The sequence below is a fragment of the Candoia aspera genome, chromosome 1 (assembly GCF_035149785.1).
Source record: "Candoia aspera isolate rCanAsp1 chromosome 1, rCanAsp1.hap2, whole genome shotgun sequence".
Lineage (NCBI taxonomy): Eukaryota > Metazoa > Chordata > Lepidosauria > Squamata > Boidae > Candoia > Candoia aspera.
In genome coordinates this window covers 84,402,778-84,427,120 of record NC_086153.1, presented here as the reverse complement: position 1 = coordinate 84,427,120, position 24,343 = coordinate 84,402,778, and the positions used below count along the sequence as shown (strand labels likewise).

The 24,343-nt window shown below is 39.5% G+C and overlaps 1 protein-coding gene across 1 annotated transcript in view; it reads left to right on the top strand.

The window, feature by feature from the left end:
• MYCT1 (MYC target 1) overlaps positions 1 to 24,343 on the top strand; it is a 202,400-nt gene that overhangs the window by 62,073 nt on the left and 115,984 nt on the right. The gene's annotated exons all lie outside the window — the stretch shown is intronic.

The window sequence follows — 24,343 nt, the reverse complement described above, 5'->3', positions numbered from 1 at the left end:
CCTATTCTGCCTTCTTACCCTGGAAACCGAACCAACTTTTCAAAGAGACGGTGTTGCTGCCCATACTGGGGTCCTATAGTGAAAAACTTTATTCAAGAAAAAATTTCTTCAAGGTTAAGTAACTGGAAAAGTACATTTCCCAGGTTCTAATGCAGGTATAATGAACTTGGCATGTTGCTTGCTTTTTTAAGAGCACTACTAATGCATAGTACATTAACTAATCAGGCAGCTTTTTGATATTGGATCGCGCACAATATCACCTAAGAAGATCAAAACAGTACTTCACACACACATATATGCACAATTCTTTTCTATACTTTTCAAAAGGACCTAGTTAATAATTCAGAAACATTTAACAATTTGAAATAATGGTGTCTAACTGTATCCTTCTAGTTGTGGAATGACTCACAGAAGTATGGCAGTGGAAGGGAGTACCATGATCATGTAGTCCAACCCCCTGTTCAGGAACACCAGTTAAACCATCCTTGAGAGGTGACTATCCAGCCTCTTTTTTAAACCCCTCAGAACTATAGAAACAGCCCAAATAAAGCATAAATAAACACCCAGAGTCCCTCTTCTTGGGGGAGATGGGCGGTGGCAAAATTTGAAAAATAAATAAATAAATAGACAAACAATGATCAGACCAGGTGGCTGTATATTTACCGCCATATGAAACAATCCACCATATTGAAACCTTCAATCAAGAATTCTGCTCTAGCAATATTAGAACTGACTAGAGAGTGGACAATTTAAGGAACCAGATTACATTTATTGGGGGGCAAAGTATTCCAAAATCTTAGCATCACAATAGAAATATTCCAAACCCATCATTACCTGCATTAGAACTGAAATAATGTGCAAGCTTTCAAGTTCCCAGAGCATTTCTCAGGGAAGAAGATAGCATGTAAAGCAAGAAGAAGGATAGCTGGGAGTAAAAATAAAGTGGCCATTGTTGAAGCTGTAGTATCTGCATGGATCCACTGTTTCGCCATGAACTGAAGGAGGAGATGACAGCCATCCAAATTAGACTCTATCAAATGCTATTAGGGTTTCAGTACCACTTGGGACTCTTCTGAGGGCTGCTAGGATGAGGAAACAAATCACACATTTATCCCCTGTTCTTGAGACTTAGGTTTTTTTTTCTTAATAGACAACTCTGTTTCCATTCTTGTCTAAAATAACTCATCCTAAAAGGCTCAAATGCTGGGAAAGGTGGCAGAAAAGAGAAGAAGAGGATGATCAGCAGCAAGGTGGATGGACTCAGTTACAGTGGCGATGGGTGCACCATTAGAAGATCTCAAGGACCAGGTTAGGGATAGATCATCATGGGGAAAATCTATCTATGTGGTCACTAGGAGCCAAAAATGACTTGATGGCACATAATCAATCAGTCAGTCATGACCAGCCACATCTTTGTCACAGGAGAGGGAATGTTGTTGAAAATTAAGCACATCTTTCATATGGAAGGGTTAAATTCTGGAACCACCTTCCCCAATCTGAAACTGTATAGATGTCTTGTGTCTGCAGCTCCAGTACTTCAGAGGGCACCAGGTTAGAGAAGACTACTTTTGAGGATTTGGGAAAGACAGTGTCTTATATTATTTGTGCCTGGATTAAGGCTATGACAGAAGCAGCATGGCTAAAGCCGAGGACAAATAGAAGACCAATATTATCTCTTCCATAGCTATCCGAATTGTGCAAGAGTTATAGCAACTACAAATCATTGCTGGCTGGCTAAACCTGTTGCTAGCCCCTTTCCATCTTTGGTTGATCCCAGAAAAGCTAAGGACAGTTTAATCTGCTTAATACTTGGATGGGAGATCACCAGGACAGCCCAGGACTCTAGCCTAAACTGGGAAGGAAAACAAAGCAATAGAACCAAACATCCTGAAAACCACTGCCCACACTGGAAAATTATAGTAATTCCAGTGCTTTATAATTACAGGTAGTCCTCACTTACTGACTACTCATTCAGTGACCATTCAGAGTTGAGATGACACTGAACAAGTGGTTTTTATGGTTTATTCATTCAGTCGCTTCCAACTCTTCGTGACTTCATGGACCAGCCCACGCCAGAGCTTCCTGTCGGCCGTCAACACCCTCAGCTCCCACAGGGACGAGCCCGTCACCTCTAGAATATCATCCATCCATCTTGCCCTTGGTCGGCCCCCCTTCCTTTTGCCCTCCACTCTCCCTAGCATCAGCGTCTTCTCCAGGGTGTCCTGTCTTCTCATTATGTGGCCAAAGTATTTCAGTTTTGCCTTGAATATCATTCCCTCAAGTGAGCAGTCTGGCTTGATTTCCTGGAGGATGGACTGGTTTGATCTTCTTGCAGTCCAAGGCACTCTCAGAATTTTCCTCCAACACCACAGTTCCAAAGCATCTATCTTCCTTTGCTCAGCCTTCCTTATGGTCCAGCTCTCACAGCCATATGTTACTACGGGGAACACCATTGCTTTAACTATGCATGCCTTTGTTGTCACTGTGATGTCTCTGCTCTTAACTATTTTATCGAGATTTGTCATTGCTCTTCTCCCAAGGATTAAATATCTTCTGAACAAGTGGTACTTAAGACCAAAAGTTCTAGCCATCACAGCACCCCCATGGTCATGTGATCGTGATTCAGGCGCTTGGCAACTGGCTCTCACTTATGACAACTGCAGCATCCCATGGTTACATGATCACCATTTGCGACCTTCCCTGCCGGCTTCCCACAAGCAAAGGTAATGGGAAAGCCAGCAGGGAAGGTCACAACTTGCTCTGGTAAGTCCCCTTGGCCTTCCTGTGCTCGCACCACACCACACCACCCACCTCCCAGCTTTCCCGCACTTGCACTGCACCACAGCAGCCCCCTCCCCCAGCCTCCCCCAATTCACACATGGCCTGCGCCAGGCCTCCCCCACCTCCCTGCAGCAGCACCCCCCCACACACTCCTTACCTGGGACTCCTGTCACTTCCCATTTAACAACCCACATGCCTTGGAGTTACAATGGCAACAGGAACTGACAGGATTGTCATCGCTAAGCAATGTAGTCATGTGACATTGCGCCTTACAAACTCATCTCTTAGCGCTGGCAATTCCAGTCCCAACTGCTGTTGTAACCTGAGGACTACCTGGTAGTATATATTTTACGCTTATCTTATCTGAATAATTTCCAGCAAGTCCTGAATCTCAGCCAAGGTAGATACTATGTCTCCAGCTAAACAATCTGTGTCCTTAGCTAAACTCCACGACCCTGCTCACAGTTATCCCAGTATATTCACTATATTCAGCATAGTTTATTTCCAAATTAGAATGCACAGGGTTAAAGTTTTTCTTTTCTTTTGTTATATGCAACATGTGTAATAAAATCCTGACAAATTTATTGGGTTGAATGGGAGCTATATTTCCTCTTCCTGAATCCTGCCCCATAACTTGCCAGCAAGAAGAGGCGTTCAGATTAGGAAGAGGCTAAAGCATGTCCCCGGGCTAGGATCATGACATGGCAATTTATGAACAACAACAACAACAAAAATACCCTGGCATTCAACAGCAAACCAAGTGATTGACATTTAATCAGAGGAAATATGAGTGTAACCCTTCTTTTTGTTGGCTGCATCATCCCTATCCACCAAACTGTTACTTTAATAGTGCAGAATAAAGGTGGGATCACCTGGTGTCCTACTTTCCATCTTTATTCTGTTGCTATTCTTGACATAAATGATTAAAGCTGAAATAGCCAAAAGATACTCCCTTTGGGACTATCCACACTAACTATCGTCAGGACTGTTTCCAGTGGCTCAGGAAACTTCTTTTGATATATAGTTTTAGGTATAGATGATGTAGGTTGTTGCCTATAGTTCAGGTTATCCTCTCCCTGCTTGTACCTGTTTTTGTCCTGTTTTGTCCCATTTTGTCAATGCTTGTTTTGATCTAGATACAGGGACTGAATGAGTGTGTTCAACGTGCAGACTGGACTGGATGTTACCCACAGTAATTTTACAACACTTTTCTAGTCCAAGCACTCTGCCCCTCTCTAGATTTTGGACTTGTGTTTACAGTACTTCTTTAGAACTTATAGGGAGAAAAAGCAGCTTGGAGAAATGGTAATTTGCAGCAGCAAGACTGGGTCTATAATAGTTCAGCTGATTTTAATTAATCACAGGAGCTCTGTTCTTCCTTACTCACCAGTTAATGGAAACCTTTGCAGCATTTATGAAGTTACTTTGCTTGAGTGCAAAACTCAGGCTGCAATAGATCTTTAAGTTTCTTTCATGAACTTTCATCAACTTTAATTGCTGTCATTTCTTTTCTTTTGATGTTATTAGTACATTTTTCAAATCTTACATCTTTACTCTCACAATGGAAAAATCCAGCAATCCCCAGAGTGTGATGTTAGACTTTTTGTACGACAAACTCAGAATTTATTCAAGCTAAGAACTATTCCAGTACAATAATATAATACAGCTTCTGGCATTGAAAATATTTCCCAAGATCTTCACACCCCCTTTTAAAGACTGTAAGAGAGTTTGCTTCTGGATACAGCATTTCTATTAACATTCTGTTTGGGCATTTATAACTATATATAGGAGAGCCAGTTTGGTGTAGTGGTTAAAGGCACCATGCTAGAAACTGGGAAAGCATGACTTCATCCTGCCTTAGGCACAAGTGGAGTTAGTCATTTCCCATGACCCATTACTTCTTCTTCTTTTTTTGTTGTTCTCCTATCTCAAAGATGCTATTTGCTTATTGGGGAAACAAGTTTGAGAAGAGAAGGAGATAAATTGAGTAAACCAACTCCCTCCTTTAGAAGTGGAGTTTCTTATCAAGAAATCCCTGTGTCTTTTCCTATTCCATTTCAGTCTGAAACCTGTGTTTTTATTTTATTGTTTCTGTATTTCCTGGGAGCTCAACAAGCCTGGTCCAACAACATTCTATCTTAAAGTGCAATAAAACAAAAAGAGTGCACTCAGACACTCAACTGTGGGTTGCATTGCAAGATGGAACAATAAAGCATACTAATCCTTATTTTATATATTTCCCATTTTTAATAAATGGCTGCACAATCTGATTTTCCTTAAAGTAATAACAGCTTTTTATTTTAACAGTTGAAATGGAAACATCTTACTCCAACTTGCCTGAGTTTCTTCTGGAGTGTCAATGACTCAGAGCCTTCAGCTTGATTTAGCTCACTAAATCTCCTTCTGTATCCTCTATGTGAGGTTAGTTCTGCATCATGAATCAAGGGATAATAATGTGGCACTGTTTTTTTTAAAACAAACAAACAAACTCTGGACTTTTCCTATCATTTAGCAGTAAAAGGAGAGGTGATGATTTGGGGGCTGCTGGGCCAGCCAGCTAGCTGATACCAGAGCCCACCATTAGCTTTCAGATGGCAAGGTTCCTCTATCTTATCTTGTCCTAATTGCCCTTGAATAGATTCACAGGATCCTGCACTGCAGTGGATGCAGATCTACATTGTAGTGGATGAAGAGCTACAGATTATTATTGCTGGGATTGCTTATTATTGCTTATTATTGCAATAATGGGATTGCTTATTATTGCTTATTATTGCTTATTACTGCAGTAATGGGATTCCTTATTATTGCTGGGATGTATGCATTGTCATCTAATTTTTATTTTACATTTTAAAATTGTGGTTTCAGTGCATTTGTAAACCACCTGGAGAAAACTTGGGTTAGCAATGCAAACTTGGTGAATAGCCAAGTTTTCAAAGTCTTTCTGAAGGTGAGGATGGAGAAGGGGGCATGCTTTGATTTGTAAATTGTGCTGAGAACACCATGCAATAGATAAATAAATGCATATCCACATGTCTAAACTCATTGGCTCCCTTCACAGCTCAGCTACTGAATATAAGGAGGTTACAGATAAGACAGCAGTTCTAGCAGGTACTGATATATTCAGAGAAAATGGCCATAGATTGTGGAGAGGAAAGTAATTTTGCTGAAACTATCCAACTGGTATGTTCAAACTATTGTCTTCCCAATGGTTTTAATCAAGCAGCTTGTCCAAAATCAACCAGTGGAGCAGGAGTAGTCTTTTTCAAAGCTGGTGAAGACAGCTTTGGCTCCTGATAATCAACAGAAACATGAGAACTAAACCATTCTTGGTTTCAGTCAGGAACTGGCCTTGCTCATTGCCAGTTTTGAAAATGATATGCAGCCAGTTGTGAAAGGCTGTATAATGCCAAAAATTGTGGACTAAGAAAAGAGATGGGATATATAATTTATAGTTTCCTAAACCTGATAAGAAAAAAATGTATTTTGATAGGCAATGAACATTTTGAATGTCTCTCATTAAGTATGTCTTCTGTAATCTATTTGTTGAGAGCAGACATGTTAAAACAGTTAGTAAAAAACAAGATTTCTGCCTTGAACTGGTCTGAACTGTATAAGAAAATGCATGTTGCAGTCCTCTCACTTTGCCTCCCCTCTCAAGGCCATTTTGTTCTTCACTAACAGATTTGCTCTGCCAGCCCTTAGCTCTGGCTGCTTCCAGAATGCAGGACAGGATGAACTTCCCAGGAATGGGTAAACCAAATTGTCACTGAAATGATCAGGAAATTAGCTGTGTGGATGTTTGTTTGTTTGCTTGCTTGTTTTAATCGAACAAACTGTTTGATTTCCTGAACCAATTCAAGGGACCCATATGATGATCTCACACCCTCCCTGACAGCTTCTGAATCCCATCTGTCAATGCCCCCTGTATGCAGGGAGTGGGAAGGAGGCAGCTGTAGCAACAGGAGTGCTTTGAGGAATAGCTGGGATACGTGGGACAAAGGTAAGAATTAGTGGCCGAAGAGCAGCAAAGACACAGGAACACGTCAGATCTTAAGAATGTCATTGCTTGAGCACATAATGTTAACTTGTCACTCAGCTACCCCAGGAAGCAACAGAGAAGGAAGGAAATATCTCTGCAAAAAACCTCTGGACTGAAAAAAAAACCCTTAGAAAATTAGTTCTGGGCCCAGAAAAAACTGCCTTGCCAAAGCAGGCAGAAGAATGAAGTTTTCTTGAGAATCTGTACCTTTCCCTTCTTGGGGTTTAAAAAGACGCAACTCTGCTAGGACGTGATTCCTTGTTATTAATAATAAATCTTTACCTAGAAACGGCTTACCAGTTGATTATTTTCTACGGTCTCCGGGCATTGTTCTTTATGTCACAGACTCTTAAGCAAGCCAACAAAGACTCACCCATTGTATTCAAGAAAACTTTTATTTGGCACCTTCTCAATGTCAGTCTAAGATGACCTCAGGATGGAGCCCTGGAGTGATGATTATACCATGTTCCATGGCAAAAACAGTTTCTGTGTAAATAAATATATATCTTTCCTATTTATTTATTTATTTATTTATTATTGAATTTATATGCTGCCCAACTCCCAAACAAAAACAATTTGATAGTATTTTGATAGTACAAAAACAAGAAAAGATGGAAAGGAAAGGAAAGGAAAGGAAAGGAAGGGGAGGGGAAGGGAAGGGAAGGGAAGGGAACAGAAGGGAAGGGAAGGGAAGGGAAGGGAAGGGAAGGGAAGGGAAGGAGAAAACCAAAAGGAGGCTCCACAATCACCCTGTCCCCAAGGCCTGGGAGAACAACCGGGTCTGCAACAATTTCCTGAACGCCATATGGGTGGGAGTCTCAGCTGTCTGAAACAGTGTGCCAAGTCATTGACCCTGCCACTGAAGAGAGTCAAAGAACTGGCAAGCCCTGCTTGGATGAGGCTTCGATGATTTAAAGGTGATAGGCAAGTTCATCCTTGGCAGAGCCTGGCTCCGGTGGTCTTCAAGAAGATAGAAACTTTGACTTGTCATTCCCACCAGGCTTAAGGTGTCAATGAAAGGGATTTAGAAAAAAACATCTGACATCTGTTTCTCTGGCCTTTACTGGCATAGCTTCCAAGTCCTGTTCTGCTAATTTTGGTATCCAGAATCTGAAAACACCGTGATGATGCTTAAAAAAAAATCTCATCAATGGAGAAAGCATCCCTTGAACAATTCCTCTTCTAGGAACAACTGTAAAAACTTCATTTCACAAGGCAATATTTATTTTTAAGAAACTCTCATAGTTCTACTACGCTCAAAATTGACCACACAGCAGGATGGCTGTTCACATTTCATGAAGGAGGAAAATGGGAAAAGAGCAACAAGGCTGGATAAATTTAAATGTAGATTTGGAAAGAGCGGGCTGATATTTCATTTATTTTATACTGCTTAAGTGGATTCTGTTCCTGCTTACATTTCTTCTTGTCTGATTTTATTGATTTATATATCTACATTCAGAGACCACCCTACTCTAGTGGGCTTACAAAAAACAAACAACCCTATATAGAGAGCAAAATAATTTTTTTGGTATACTATTATATCTCTTCTTTAGGTGTTTCACTAAACTAAACCAAACCAAACCTCATCTGAAACCTGCTTCCTGCTAGCTCTATCTATGTCATCGCAGTAATCTATGGATGTTTGGGCTGCCTCTTTCCACCAGGACCACTGACTTTGCATGTCCAGACATCCATCATGTTATCACTGCAATATTAAAGTAGACCATGGGACAAGAGCTCTTCAGTGGCAACAGCATTAAAATAAAGAAGTATTATTTATTGGGCATGCTGACTTAAGGCTCAGGAAGCCTGTCCTATAACTTCGGCGTCTCTTGAGCAGATCAGCTGGCCAGATACATTCCGTATGCTGCAAAACCCTAAGACCTTTCTTAGGCTTCATTTGATTTCTTCCATTTCAATTTTATAAGGAGATTCCACATAAGAAAATTGTGTGATATTTGGAGGATAATGGCAGAGGATAGGAGTCTCATTTATTGATTTGGATTTTGAACAGAAAGGGCTGTGGAGATAAATGGGAACAGAACTGTCTCACTTTTTCCTTTACGATTACATTCTAGGCTTTAATGAGTTGGAGATACAACTAAACACTCTAACTACCAGTGATTTCACAAAGGCTTGGAACCTTCTGAAAGAGGGTTATTGTTTAAGAATACCAAATAATGCCACCTTCCAAACAGGGCTTTACCACTTTATTTTATAGCAGTAATTGAAGTTTGTCCAGTGAAACTGCATTCAAAGACAAACTGGAGAGAATATTTTCAGGGAGGCTACAAAAAATAGTACATTCTATAATTTATTTTTAGTTCTTCCAAAAGGAATCTTTTAGACGCTGGTTTCTTGCTCTCAGAAAAATTAACAGCTTGTTGACAAAGCTTGTAGGATACCTAAGTTTTGTCTGTATATTGTCTCGAGTTGAATAGTAATTGCTTATAATCTCTGAAATTTCTGCATGTGTGGTCAAGGCAGATAGACATTTTGCTCAGAGGCTGATTGTTTCTTCCCATTTTTAACAATAAAGCCCCGCATTTCCTCTTTAAATCCTTCCTTCCTCATTAGAATTTGAATGAGAATGGTGAATTTTCACCAGCTGGAGCAAAATGCTAAAGACACAGAATTAAAGAATTCTTTCAGTGCAGGGCAGCAATGCTTTCAGTGGGGGAGATTGGCACATATACGAAAGGTATGAGGTTGGACATGCTGTTGTAATACCCATGTTGTCTGTTCTGACACACACACATCTCCATACATACACACCCCGGATGCTGCTGGCACAGGTCCGGTTACCAGGTATCTGAACATGCCAAGAAAGACAAATGGAGAGGAAAGGAGGACGCACTAACGGTTTAATATTTGTATTTACATTTATTGGAGAGGAAGGGATGACAACTGAGTTAACAGGCACGCAATAGGGAATACACATGGAGAGGAATGTACTACTGCCAGCTGTTTGCCCAGTCAGGAGGCAAAAGCCTGCAGTGTGTAACTGATTAAAGTCTTGTCAATTTCAAGCAGAGCTTGTTAACTTGCCATTAGCACTTGCCGGGAAATCACTGAGCCAGAGAAAATCTGCTCAGTTAGATTCTCAAAAAACCAGACAACATTTTATTTTATGGCTATGCCTGCTGGATGGAGGACGTGAGGACAAAAAGGAGATGTCCTCCTTTTGCCAGATGTCTGCTAACCCCGGGCACAGGAGTTTGACCCGAGAACTAGATGCAACTGAAATCACAATCCTACAAAAGTCCACTCCTGTCCTGATGACTTTCCATGCCTGCTTATCTCAAACTCTCTTCATTTCTGTATTCTATTTCTTTTTGGGGGAGGAAGGGAGGGAATGGAGAATTGTGCTACTACTTTTAAACAACAGGGATCATTATATTCTTATGACTGTTTGCAAAATACTCAGAGATCTATCAAAAGACTCTAGTCTACTATCCGGTGCCCCTGCTTTAAATGTATGCGGAGACCTAATTTAGCTCCCTATAAATAACTTTCAAAATGTTTACTGGCTTCAGTTGCTGATACAAATTACAGATATTTTTGGTGCATGTGTCTTACATGTATGAAAGTAACTCCCCAAGTGGCATTGACACATAGCATGAGACTTAATGTGCCTTTTTGAGTCAATGCAAACAAACAAAAAAACTAGCTGTTTTCTGACATGTGTTACCTCTCACTGTTTATCCTGATTCTATTAATCACATGGACCATCAAATTGACTTGATTCATTTTACATTTCACAAGTCCAGAATATTGTATTTTAGGCAATCTTTGTACTTCCCTTCCTTAATTGTTTCCTCTCATTAAAAGGAACATTTAAACAAAATAGTTCATTCTACACCAAGGAAGTTAGTGTAGCTAAAACGTATATTAATCTTATAAAGCTGCCAGAGCTACTGAGCAATATTAGAATGACCAAATTATACGTAATTTCTTCTAAAGGCTGGACTGAAAACACTGTGGCCCTTGACATGAAAGACCACAACCTCTTTGCATATTCACAAAAATCTTTGCCTGATAAAAGTCTCCCTGCAGGTCTGGGAGAGAGATAGGACACCATGTGCTTGCAAACAGAAGACCTCAGAGTCACTCTAAGATGCCATGAGAGTAAGAACTCAATGAGTATTTATTTGGAAAGAAGGAGAGGGCATTGGCTGATAAAGGAGAAATAATTGGAAAGAATATATCCTTTCAGCTAGAATGATGGCACTGAGTGTTCATAGAATATTATAACTGTTTTTCAGTTTGCGTGATGGCTCTAACAGCCCTAAGTGGTATAAAGGTGATTCCTGCACTTTAATACCAAGATTACCATTGCAATTTTAAGCTAGTGTGAATAAAATGAATCATATAAATTATAGGGAAGATTAGACAAGGGGCACTGAAATAATAATAAAAAACTATAAATATATCTCTTTAAGGCAATTCTAATGCAAAGTGCATTTGAAACGTTGCTGTATTATTCTTTCGGACACCAAAAAACAAACAAACAACAATTTGTAGCAGGCAGTTTTGGATTTATAAATACCTCCATTAATGTGGTAGCTCATTGCTCTATAAAGTACAATGGAATGAACTATCAATGCTCCAGTGAAGTTTGTTTGTTCATGTAGAATCACAGAGTTGGAAAGTGATATTTAAGCTGTTGAATCCAAATCCTTGCTCAATGCCAGGATCCAGATTAAATTCTTCCCAACATAATTATCCAGTTTGTTTGTTTGTTTGTTTGTTTGTTTCCCTGCCTTTATTATTTTTATAAATAACTCAAGCTGCGAACATACCTAATAGTCTTTTTTCCTCCTATTTTCAGTTTCTGCATGAATATATCCAACGATGGAGAATTACCCCCTGACTGTCAGCTGTTGAACTGATCTTTACTTCTCTATTAATCAGGAATTCATCTATAAATGAGATGAACCTATCTTTGATAACAGTTTTCTAGTACCATTCATTATATATATGTATGAGTGTATATTTCACATATATTTCAGAAGATTAAAACACTGAGACTATTAAATCAGACATTTGATCAACAAATTGGCATGCAAAACTGAAAATATTCAGTGACAAGAAATAGTTGAAGCAAATAGACCCAAGAACTCTAGGTTGTTCATATATTTCAAGAGGTTAATGCCACATCTGACTTCTAACATGTGACCGTGAAGTGGTTCAGAAATCAGTGGAGTCTGTGCAGTGTGATATTTAGCATGTTTATTCAGAAAATGGTGTTGCTGATTATAATAGCTATTACAGGTAGTCCTTGTTTAGTAACCATAACTGGGACTGGCAATTCAGTCAAAGCAGTTGTTAAGTGAAACCATGACTGTGCTTATGATCTTACTTCAGCTTTCCTTACAAAGTTTGTAAATGTGAGGATTGATTGCAAAGTTACTTTTTCATCACTGTCATAACTGTGGATGGTCGCTAAACAAGGCAGTCACTAAAGGAGGACTGCTTGTATTGGGAATAAATATGCAAAAGTCTAAAGTCATGGTAAACTTAATGAGTTGCTTTTTTTCTCACTAAAACAAAATAAAGTCAAAGAAAATATTTTCCTATGCTCCTTGTAGATATCAGAAAATAGCATGTTTATGGCATTTTCCAATACGCTAATGAAAAGAAAATTTCATCTGATACTTCTTTCAAAAATGTAGCTGAAGATCCTGCTAACTCTCCCCCAACTCAGATTTTTCTCATTCCAGATCACACGGTAAACGCTCCTCTTATTTCCTTTAAATTGTATTTCATCTTGGGGCTCTGAAAACTCTCTCTTCCCTTCAAAAAACAAGGTAAGTTTCACCTTCTTGATAAGCACAATTTAGGAAAACCAACCAACCAACCAGCCAACCAAGAACACTTTCTCATATAAGGAAGAAAACTACAGCGGACAGTATTTGACAAGGACAGGATTGTACTTCCCCTGAAGGAGGAAGTGTACAATCTGGGATTCCTCCTGAATTCATGCTTGTTCAATAAATAGTGTCTGAGATCAGGAGAGCCTTTGGCTGGTAGAATGATTGTGACCTTTTTTGCAGCAGAGGGTCCCAGTGCTAGTAACTCCTAACTATATCACCTCAAGACTAAATTAGCTTTTGAAGACAAAGTGGAATCTTCAGCCAGGGCAACATGTGGCAGCAGTTACTGACGTGCGAAGGCGTTGGATGCCTAACCGTTTCTGAGTCCAGCTTAAAGTGCTGGTGATTATGAACAAAGCCATACATGGCTGGAATCTCAGTTACCTTTGGAACCAGCTGATCCAAGAAGAATCCGCTTGTCCAATATGGCCAACTCAGGAAAGGGGTGCTTCTCACTTCTGCTCCCTCCCTGGGAAGTGAGAGACGTCAGAGAACGAAATCCCCCCAGAGATCCACATGGCTCACACCCCAGTGTTGTTTGGGAAGCTTTCAAAGACCTGGCTATTCTCCCAGGCTTTGGAGAAGGTTGATGGTTGACCCCTGCTGGATGGTGGGGTTTTTTATTTGTTGGCTTGTTTATATGTTTGTCTTTGGGCTGCTCGGGATTTTTTTTGTTGTTGTTTATAATTTTTTGCTTTTTAAATTGTAAGCTGGAGTTGGGTGGCCTATAAATTGTATCAGTAAAATAAAGTTGGTGTGAGAAAGCAGGCCTTTTCCATTGTTGTTGTTGTTTATTCATTTAGTCGCTTCCGACTCTTCGTGACTTCATGGACCAGCCCACGCCAGAGCTTCCTGTCGGTCGTCGACACCCCCAGCTCCCCCAGGGACAAGTCCGTCACCAGCTCCCCCAGGGACAAGGCCTTTTCCATGGCTGCCCCATTTTTAGGAAAGTGGCAAAGAATGGGAGGGAGTTGTCATGTTTTGGGGCTTAATGTCTTGCTGGCCCTCCTAACCTTTTAAGTGTCTTAACCAACTGATGTTCTTGCTGTCATTTTTAAAATACGTTGTGATTGATGTACGTGTGTGTGTGTGTTTTGTAAGCTGCCTTAAGTCTTTTGATTTGGCAGGATAGAAATGATAAGAATAAATAGATTGATAGATACATTTCCAGAAAATATATTTAATGTTGGCTTTAATCTGTGACTGATTGGGAAGCAGTGGAATGTCAACTGGGATTTTTAAAAGAGCAGAGGGCTATATACAGTAAGACAGGGTGAAGATTGCTTGGCTAAATAGTGAACTGGTATGAAATGAACAACTGAAAATAAAAAATGTGGACATGGTATTTCCTGATGCTATAGTATGAGGGTGGGGGAAAATCATAAATAAAAGCATTGCTTTTTGAATTTTCTCTGGGCCTCCTCTGAGGGATTACATGTTGATTGTTAAGTAATAGCTTAATGGTGTGTCTCATGTTTTACATTCAGAAGGGGCAGTTTCAGTCCCAGGCATCTCTAGCTGAAGATCAGTTCACAAAAATGAACAGTGCAAATTTAAAAACCATCCATAGAAAAATTACCAAGGTAGAAAACAACCAATAAAATAATTATTTTAGAATATTTAGAACTGGAATGTTGGAGAAGACTCCTGAGAGTACCCTGGACAGTCAAGAAAACAAACAAATGGGTCATAGAACAAATCAATCCAGAGTTCTCACTTGAGGTACAAATGACTAGGTTCAAATTATTCTACTTCAGACACTATTTTATTTTATTTTTATCCTGCCTTTATTATTTTTAGAAATAACTCAAGGCAGCAAACATGCCTAATACTCCTTCCTCCTCCTACTTTCCCCACAACAACAACCCTGTGAGGTGAGTTGGGCTGAGAGAGAGGGACTGGCCCAAGGTCACCCAGTCGGCTTTTATGCCTAAGGCGGGGCTAGAACTCACAGCCTCCTGCTTTCTAGCCTGGTGCCTTCACCACTAGACCAAACTGGCTCCGAAGGCCTAACTCTCTAGAAGATGCTGTAATTGTGTAACAGTGACGATGGGTACACTGTTGAAGACTTGAAGGACCAAGTTAGGGTCTCCGATTGTCCTGGAGAAAATCTATCTATGTAGTTACTAGGAGTCAACACTGACTTGATGGCAAATAAACATCAATCAATCAATTTAGAGCATCTATAATGGAAACATTTATAGTATTGAAAAGCAGCATTTAATATTCATACGTAATCATTCTGAATCAGAAGTACAAGTCACAGAAAAAAAAGGCAAGCAGCAGTTACATGCTTTTCAAATTGCCTATAAAACAAGAACTTTGTATTTTATCAGTCAGAACTTTGATCATATTAGGGACTAGTGGAAAATTTGGAAATTTTATGCTAATTGAATGGAGACAAGCCTTTTCATATTGCCTCTAAAATTGGAATTAAAAAAGTATCTGAAATGTGGCATGTCTGATGCTCTGACAAAGTGATAAAAATGCCAGAAATATTCATGCTTTTGCTCTGAATGCATCATTTCAATAGGCCACAGCAAACTGACATCTCCAGTAATAGAAAACAAAAGACTGAAAACAACACTAATTAATGAAATAGTTCTAAATTGGTAATGAAATTAATTTCAACGAATCAATGACAAAACGAATGAAAATTAATGGAGAAACTAAGCACTTTTTTCTTGTGAATTTATTATAGGACACTTTTTGAAAAATACTTTGCAGATTTCATGGCAGGGAGATTTCCCCCCCTCCCTATTTTGCTATTGTTTCCATTGCATGAAATGTATGACAATAAACTTAAGGTATGTAATGAATATAATATTTTAATGTATACAGTACTTTTATAAATATAAAAAGCTTTGCTCTTGACTTTTAGGGAATACTGATTTTGTTTTATCATCTTTATTGGTAGAAGCAGATTGATGCAGAAAGAAATACAGAAATGTAGCACATATGTACAAAAATGGATAGAGAAACACGTTATTTATAAAAATAATGAAGGTGGGATAGAAAATAAATAAATAAATTAAAAAAATAAAACTTGAATGTGTACTTATTTAGCTATAATTTGCAAGAATTGACATATCATGTTTTCCCCCATTGTGAAAGTTACTTTTCACCATTGCACTTTCTCTTGTAAAGCAACCTTCCTTAAAATGAAGTTCACCAGATGAGATATTGTCCCATAAAAGTTAGCCCACTTTTCCATGTATGCTTGTTTGAACTCCATCCTATGATTATCAAAGAAGAGTTCTCTTCTATCTAGCCCCAGAGTTGCAGTCAGGCCCACAACTAGGGTCTCTGTCACCCAGGGCAAACATGAATTCCATGCCCATTTTGGCACCCCCCCAGCCCTCATTTTGGCCCTTCCCCAGTGCGGCACCCAGGGCACATGCCCCACTTTCCCCCCACCCAGTTGCAGCCCTGGTTGCAGTGACTGCATAAAAAATGAAATTAAATGAAGTAAAATAAAATTGGACTCTGTAGTGTTTATCCATATCAGACTATGAATCAGATAAGAACTATGGAAAGTTATGGGCCAAATTCAGCACACAGAAAAGTACAGACTGTAAGTGCCCATTCATAGCTGCAATCTTCATTCAGACGGAGATGGCCATCTGGAAGCCTGCTGCAACGCATGGACTCCTTATCTGGATGAAAATGAGAACTTTTAAAGATTGGGATGAACACTTGTTGTAAAGACAAAGAAGGTAGAACTCATGTTAAAGACAAGACATAGTTAAAAGCTTTAATAACCTCTTTAGACTCCTGAATGAGGAGCTTTGGACTCTTGAATGATGATTAAAATTAGATCTCCAATGTTCCATTCCTTGTATTCCAGTATGTGAGCTGTTTTAACGATTGGAAGAATAAGGATGTCTTTTTGCTTTCACCCTTAAGTGCTGATGCAACTTTGGAACAGCCTCATCCCCAAATCCAACATGATTTGTAAAATGGATTCAATCAGAGTAGTTGACAGAGCAGAAAAATCCCCCTAGGTACAGATCTGAAGGCTACAGGGCAGTAATGAATGTTAAGCTTCATATCCTGTGTAATCAAAATGTAAAATGTCAGTCCCTAGTTCTCCACATTAATCTGTTTTCTCCATAAGCATCTATACAACCAGGTTAGCACTGTAGCTAAACTGAGGGCATTCTCAGTGATTTTTTTCTAAAGACTTCTGAAAAGAAAGAACTCAACTAAGACCACAGTTCTCCAATACTGATGGCCTGGCAGTCAACATGCTGTATTTGGCTGATAAATTGCAATTGTTATTTGAATTCAATCACCCCATATCTCCACTTGGACTCCTGTTGAAATTCTGGGACATAAGTCTGAGATACTAGAGAGAAAGTGTCTTTGAACATGTGCAGACTACCTTTTCTTTTCCAGTTCTCAAGCACAGATACCCCCACCCACTCTCTTATTTAAACTTGAGCATCCAGCTTCATGGCTCTTTTATCAGCAGTCAGATAATCTATTCATGCTTAACAAAAAATCAGCTCTTGCATTGTTTTTTTTGCCCTATCTTGTCTTGTAATTCTTAAGGAAGTTCTTAGACTACAAATGCATAGATTGGTGTAAATCTGATTTGTTTTTCTGCCTACTTTACAGGGCAGATTTCAATTCCAGATTTATGACTAGATTTTTATGTTAAAGAATCTAGACATAGATTGAAAACTGTACAATAATATAATCAAGGGTTTGAATTGGTGGAGGGTTACTCTTGATTATTTTTTCTTTTCTCTGCAAAAATATGCTGTTCACTTATAGGAACATTGCAAGGCTTCCTAGAATGACTTTCTGCTATGAACATGTGGGCTTTTTTATCTGTGAAAAGAAAGAAAGAAGTTGGGGGGGGGGAAGAGTGCCAGCAACTCAGACATTTCAAAACTGAGCTGGATGTGGCAGGGAGGTGATGAGAATACAAATATAAACTGGATTTCATTTCTGCTAGTGTTCAATCTGCCATAGATCACGTGGGAGCAAAACCATCAAATCCACTGCCAGTAAGCTAGTGGTGAAATTCTCTTACATCCTTAGCTCTTACCTCCCTTTCCACCCACACAATGTTGTACTGTTGCCAGAAAACTATTTGGACGTGTCCTTAAGGTCACCAGCCAGGAAATGAGCTGAGGAAGGAAGGAAGGAAGGAAGGAAGGAAGGAAGGGAGTGAGTAGGATGAGCTTTAAAAACCATACATCGCACAAATTCACATATCTGTCTTCCAAACTAGCTATCCAATAAAAAGGTTGTATACAAAGCGTGGCATGGCTTCTCCACTACAATCCCACTATAAATATAATATTATTTATTTGGGCTGAGGCCTGGGAAACTCTCTCAAGCTGCTTTTTCAGCCTCATGAGGGCTGCAGGCTAAAATAATTATTTGGCGAGAAAACACACACACACACACACACACACACAAACACACTGAGGAGGAGTTTTTTTAAAAAAAATCCTTTCCTGATATCCGTTTATGGAAATACTGGATGTGCTCTGGCTGATTAACTGGTACTAAATCTAATTACAAAATATCCCCATTGTTTAATTTACCTTTTCTGATTTGAACCAACTCTTCAGTTGGGTGCTAATCAGATTTTCTGACCTGAAGAAAGGCGTGTGGCTCAGCGAAAGGCAGGCTGGCAATACATTACAGCGCAACCCAGAACAGACCGACAGGCTGTTCTCCCTGTGTGGCAATTTCAGGAGAAATTGCCATGCGAAAGCCTCACCCAGGCTGTCTGAGGTCTGCACAGTGTGCAGGAACTGCAGTTGTTTGATGTTGAAAGAAGAGCTAAGCAGAAAGGGGGACACAAACAAAAGCCTGGAAATGCCAAAGCAATGGGGTTCCCCAGTCTAACAGAGCATTATCTTATAGACAGCCACATTTCTTTATTTGAATTATCCATCTTTTTAGGGTTTCAAATAAATTCCACTTTCAGATTTGTAGGACTTAAAAAAGTAATGCATCCTAGTCAAAATGTTGGGTCTGATAATAAACTGTGAAGGATGGTAGTTTATTACTGCAGTAGGTGAATTTGAAGTGCCAGCTGATGCACAGATTTAGGCCCTACCTCAGTTAAGATGCCCTAGTGGCAGTAACCTATGTCCTGATCACCAGGCACTTGGGCTACTACTATATCCTCACATTGGCAGGCTTTGGAGAAGACTCAGAAGCTCCAATTAGTCCCAATTTCAGTGGTAACACTAGTGGTGGGACAACTCTACCATTGCAGAGTAACAGAAATTGTGAGGTTCTGACTGGCTTCCTATTAGCTTTGGAGCCCAATTCAAAATGCTTATCATTACTTAGAAGGCCCCACATGGCAAAATACAGGGTTATATCAGGCACTACCTTGCCCCAGTTAGCTCTTCCCATCTGGTTTGGCTTGCTCCTTGCAGGTGTTTTTTCAAAGGTTGCCCACAGTTCTTTCTTAGTGATCTTGCTACACATAATAATTTCAATCTAAAATCAGAGTGAAATATTGTACTCCTCTATGATGCCAAAATAAGCCTGTAAGTGATGATTTGCACAGTCACTTGAAACAAAATATGTAATTAGGCAGGCTGCCATTAGGAGAAGAATGTTCTAGGAAGGATCCAACAACCATTAAAACCTTATAAACCAGAGATCAAGAGTTAGACAACTTTTGGAAGCACATCTGTGATTTTGAGAGTTATTGGTGAATGCTTTCATAGAATGAATGACATAGGACACTTGCCTGCCATGGAGGGCATGGCCAGTCACATAGCACCCATTTAGCAGAAAGCAAACTAGTTTTCTTGGTTGCTCTTTACCAGCCTGGTAGGACCTAAAGCCATTGCTGCAAATAAATGGGTTGCTAGAAGCTAGTACTTGGCTTTGCAACTTGCCAACATTGTGTATTTTTATTAAAAGAATTTTTTGGAAAGTCAGTTGGGATAAAAGTGTCTGGGGCACATTGATTCCCACAGTTGCCTACCATGCTGTAGATTACAGAAATCAGATCTCGAAACATTTATTCCACTTTATCTCCAATAGCTGCTTCTCTTTCAAAACAGATTTGGAAAGAGATGATCTAGCAAAAATCTCTGTTTGATTTCAGATGTCTTCACTGGGTTGCCTCAGTTACTTGGGATGGCAGAACTGGAGACAACGCATTTTGACCTCTACTGCCAACCAGTAACCAAAAGGTTTATAACAAACAGGAGACCAGAATATCCCCTTCTGTCAACCATATATATAGCTGCTGTTTGAAAGCTTCCTTCCTCCTCTCTTCCCAATAATCTATTAATCTGTTTTATCTTTCAGTATCTATACAGTGTCCAAAAAATAAAATAAAATAGTGGGTTCTTGATGAATAATGATGATAGCAATAGTAATATGGATAACTTGGATAACCAGAATGTTTCAGCGGCTGTTCCTTCCTTCCTCTTTATTTTCTTTTTCCAGTTCTCTGAAACCAGATGTCACAGGAAATCATTTGAGAAATTGCTGGCAAACAGAGAACCACTGAGCATGATTTTAATGTCAAGTAAATCAAACAGTTCACTTCAAATGGCCAATTCTGTGCAGATCTGTGATAAACAGATGAGGATACGGTGAAAATCATCAGCTGCATGCAATGTCTTAGAATAGCATTCTTCAAGCTGGTAGTGTCCAAATGTTTCCTTTTAGAGCTCTCCTGGATGGATATGGTGTGAGTTATTGTCTGAGATATCAGGAGGGCACTAGGTTAAAGAAGGCTGCTTCAGAACACGAGCAAAACAGTGGCCAGTCTTCTGCTCTTTAAAATCCCTTTTTAATATAAGACGAGATGACTAGAATAATTCTGAAATTCATGATCTTCCACTCTTCTTGAAATGATGCTGCAAGGATCTATCTTTATTCTTACTCTTAACATTGTGTTTGGCATGCTTCTTTGACTGATATGGGTGACCATGTGATATACAGTATGTGGTTGCCTGACAATTCCAGAATGTGCTGCTGACTTGAAACTTGTGACAAAGAGTTCATGATGCTACAAGAACATAAAGGACATTTTTAATGTGCAAGGGACAAACAGGTCTTCTGCCATCTCATGGTGTAAGAGCATGACAACAACCTGCCGTGTTCAGCTGAACCTCTAAAGAAAACCAGGGAGCAAAAAAATTGACCCAGCTTTATATTTATCAGTTGATACATTATTTCTGGAAAATGATCATTACATTAAAGAAAAAGATATGAACACAGTAATATGTCTGTGGTGTGCAAAGTACACAATGTGATACAAGTTGGTCATTTTGTAATAAGAAATAAAGCTACAGATTAAATTTAAGATTAGATCTGAAGAGGTTAAAATAGCAAGCTGTACTGTACACATGGTGCCCTTAGATTCAGAGTCTAACAGATATTATCTAAACTATGAAAAGCCTAGCTGAATGAAAAGAAAAGAGATAAAAAAGAATGAAAAGAGAGATAATACATTCTACAGCTGAATTTAAACATGGAATTCAATAAATGACCGGTTAGTGGTGAAATATGGGGCGGGCGGGAATGAATCTCTGCTGTTCTGCTAGCAGTAAATTTAATCACATTTAAACTAAGCAAAGTAAATACCTCATCTAAGACAGGAGACAAACAACTGGAAGTGATAGGATGAATCTATCAGCTTCTGTGATGTAGACACAATACTTCTATTCCATTGTTATCTCTAGTCCAGTTGCAGTTTTCTTGCCAAGATTTCAGAAGTGGTTTGCCATTGTCTTCTTCTTAGGGCTGAGAGATAGGGACTGGCCCAAGGCCACCCAACTGACTTCATGCCTAAGGCAGGACTAGAACTCGTGGTTTTCTGGTTTCTAGCCTGATGCCTTAACTGCTACACCAAAATGGCTCTCTTAAAGCAACTTTGTTCAATTTTTAATTTAAATAATTGACAGCAGCCAATGGAAGGGGGTTACTTACTGCACTAAAAGCTTTAGAGGAGGGTCTGCAGGGGATGCCTACGCTTTATTGGAAAGTGTTAGTTCCAGGAGCATCCATGAGGGTGTGTGTGTGTGTGGGTGTGCAAAAAAATCAAGATGGTATGTGTGACTATGAGATTGAAGCCCTGCCTCCTTTTATATTTATGGAAAAAAGGGTGGGGCTTTTATCTTGTGGTTGCAGTGGCCATCTTAACATTTTTGAAACCTTCTCTGCAGACACCCCAGTCGGTTTTCAAGCCGTTACGATTAGACCATGCGAATGGTGACCGCTGCAGCCAGTGAGATCTGCTTGCACATTGCTTTCTATAAGTGAACCAGCTCACTGTGCTGCTTAGTAGCTCAGCCTGGGCAGTGGGTTCAAAGCTGTATTTATCTCTACACATATTTACTTGATAGGCAGCTTTCAAGAGCACAGTAGTGCTTTTCATGACAGGCCTTGGCATCCCCCAGACTGGGTACATTTTTAATAAAAGAGAGCCAGTTTGGTCTAGTGGTTAAAGTGCTGGGCTAGAAACCAGGAGATGGAGAGTTCTAGTCCCTCCTTAGGCATGAAAGCCGGCTGGGTAACCTTGGGCCAGCCACTCTCTCTCAGCCCAACTCACCTCACAGGGTTGTTGTTGTGGGGAAAATAGGAGGAGGATGGAGTATTAGGTATGTTTGCTTCCTTATTTATAAAAATAATAAAGGCAGGATAGAAATTAAACCAACCAACCAACCAACCAACCAAGGAGAGGGTCAGTCTGGGGTCTGATCCATATACTTAAAGCCTGACAGAGGTGCTCTCTGCTTGTTCTCCTTTGCATTTGAAATTTTCCTTCCAACATGAACGTCTGGTCTTTCAACTGAAAAGAAAGCAATTAATTCAAAATAAAATGCAATTTTTTTCAGGCAGTATTTCTGGGGTAAGTGTCTAAATTAATTTTTAGCCAGGATGAGAGAGGATTGTTATCTCGTTTTCTCTCTCTCTTTAAGAAAGAGAAAGAACAAAGAAAGAAATGGACTTCAAACCGCACTGATGGATGTGGATGCGAGTCAGACCATCATAGCAATTAATCTGCCCTTTTTGCTTAGGAAATGCTGGGAAGATGAAGTCCAAAGAGATGCTGACATGTAAAGGCTTACAAATATGCCAAGTGCATAACAGAAATAGAGAAACTGCAGCTGCTTCCCTAACTCTTCCTTTGTGCAAATGTATAATGAGGTTGTGTAAAGAACATGAGGTAATTGGAGAATGTAGTCTGCCAGCTCCTGACAAAATATCAGGAATACAGTTTACTCAGAAGTTAAAGACTGGCTGCTTATCAAGAACAGTCATGCCTATAAGCACAATACCTTGGTTCATAGAGGAGCTGGGGAACAGAAGACTGTCAGGAGAATGGATGGGACTGATGGGATTTGGGCAATGGCAAACTTGGAATTTCACCAAATACAGGAAAGAACCAACTCAGTTTATTTATTTGTTAGATTTATGTCCTGCCTTTCCTCCAGGAGGTCAAGGGAGTGTAACATTCCTTCCTCCAATTTTTCCCCAAGAACAATCCATGAGGTGGGTTGGGCAGAGAGGACATTCTTACTGTTCTGTCCATCTATGCCATCAGAGATGAAAGAACTTCAAAGAGTCCCCTGATGGGAGGATATGGGTGGGAACAAATTGGATAAATAAATAATAATTAAAAAAACCTCTCTGGTACAGACTGTGATTTCTTTGCTAAGTGCTTTGATGACAAAACCTGTTTCTTGGCTGGTCATGTCACTAAGTAACATCAGTGGCCATTGGGGACAAGGCCTCCTTGAGGCAGCCCCTAATTGTGCATCCAGAGATGGCACTACAATTTGGGCCTTTAAAGGTACATAAAGACAAAACTGTTTGAAGCAGCTTTTGAAGATTACGATTTTAACATATTTAAAGAGTCACTTGCTGAGATGGGTGGCTGTAGAAATTGAATGAATGAATGAATAAATAAATAAATGAAATAGATAAAAAATAAATGAAACATCACCAAAACTTAAAGCATTTTGCAGAAAAAGGTTGGAAGCCAATTAATCATGGATCAGTCTGAATGATATGGTTTAGTCTCTAACCTGTTCCTTGCCCTTTTGTGTGTTGTCTGTATTGAAACCTGTTTTTCATTCTATATACATTAAGTGAAAAGAGGCGGTTTTAGATAGTAAAGCTATCACCCTATTCTGTAATTAAACTATACATCACTGGTGCACTTCATGAACCAGAAAAAATCCTCACCTGGGAGAGTTTCTGAGTAACATGTGCAATTTATTTTGCACAAGAGATGTTTTGCAATATACAGGGTGTCTGTTTTAATTGGACACATAAATGTAACTGATAGTCCCTTTCAACCCCTGGCCTATTCTAGACCTTCCAGGATGCTGATAATAAAAGACTCAGTTCGACAATGTGCAAGCAATGTTAAGCAACAGTTGTGGATAAAATCAAATAATTATTTTAAATGCATGCAAAAGCATCATGTAAGCAAGTGAAAAAGTGTATTTACTTAAGATTTCTTAAAATGAAGTTTCTTAAATGGAGAAATCAAACAACTGACATTAACGTTCTTATTGTCTGGAATGTTGATGTTTTCTATGCCATCCCCAAAGTTGACAAAGAACATACCTGAATGTTTCAACTATTTATTTTGAATATCCCAACTGGTGAGATCATAGTTAGGGCTCTTATGCTG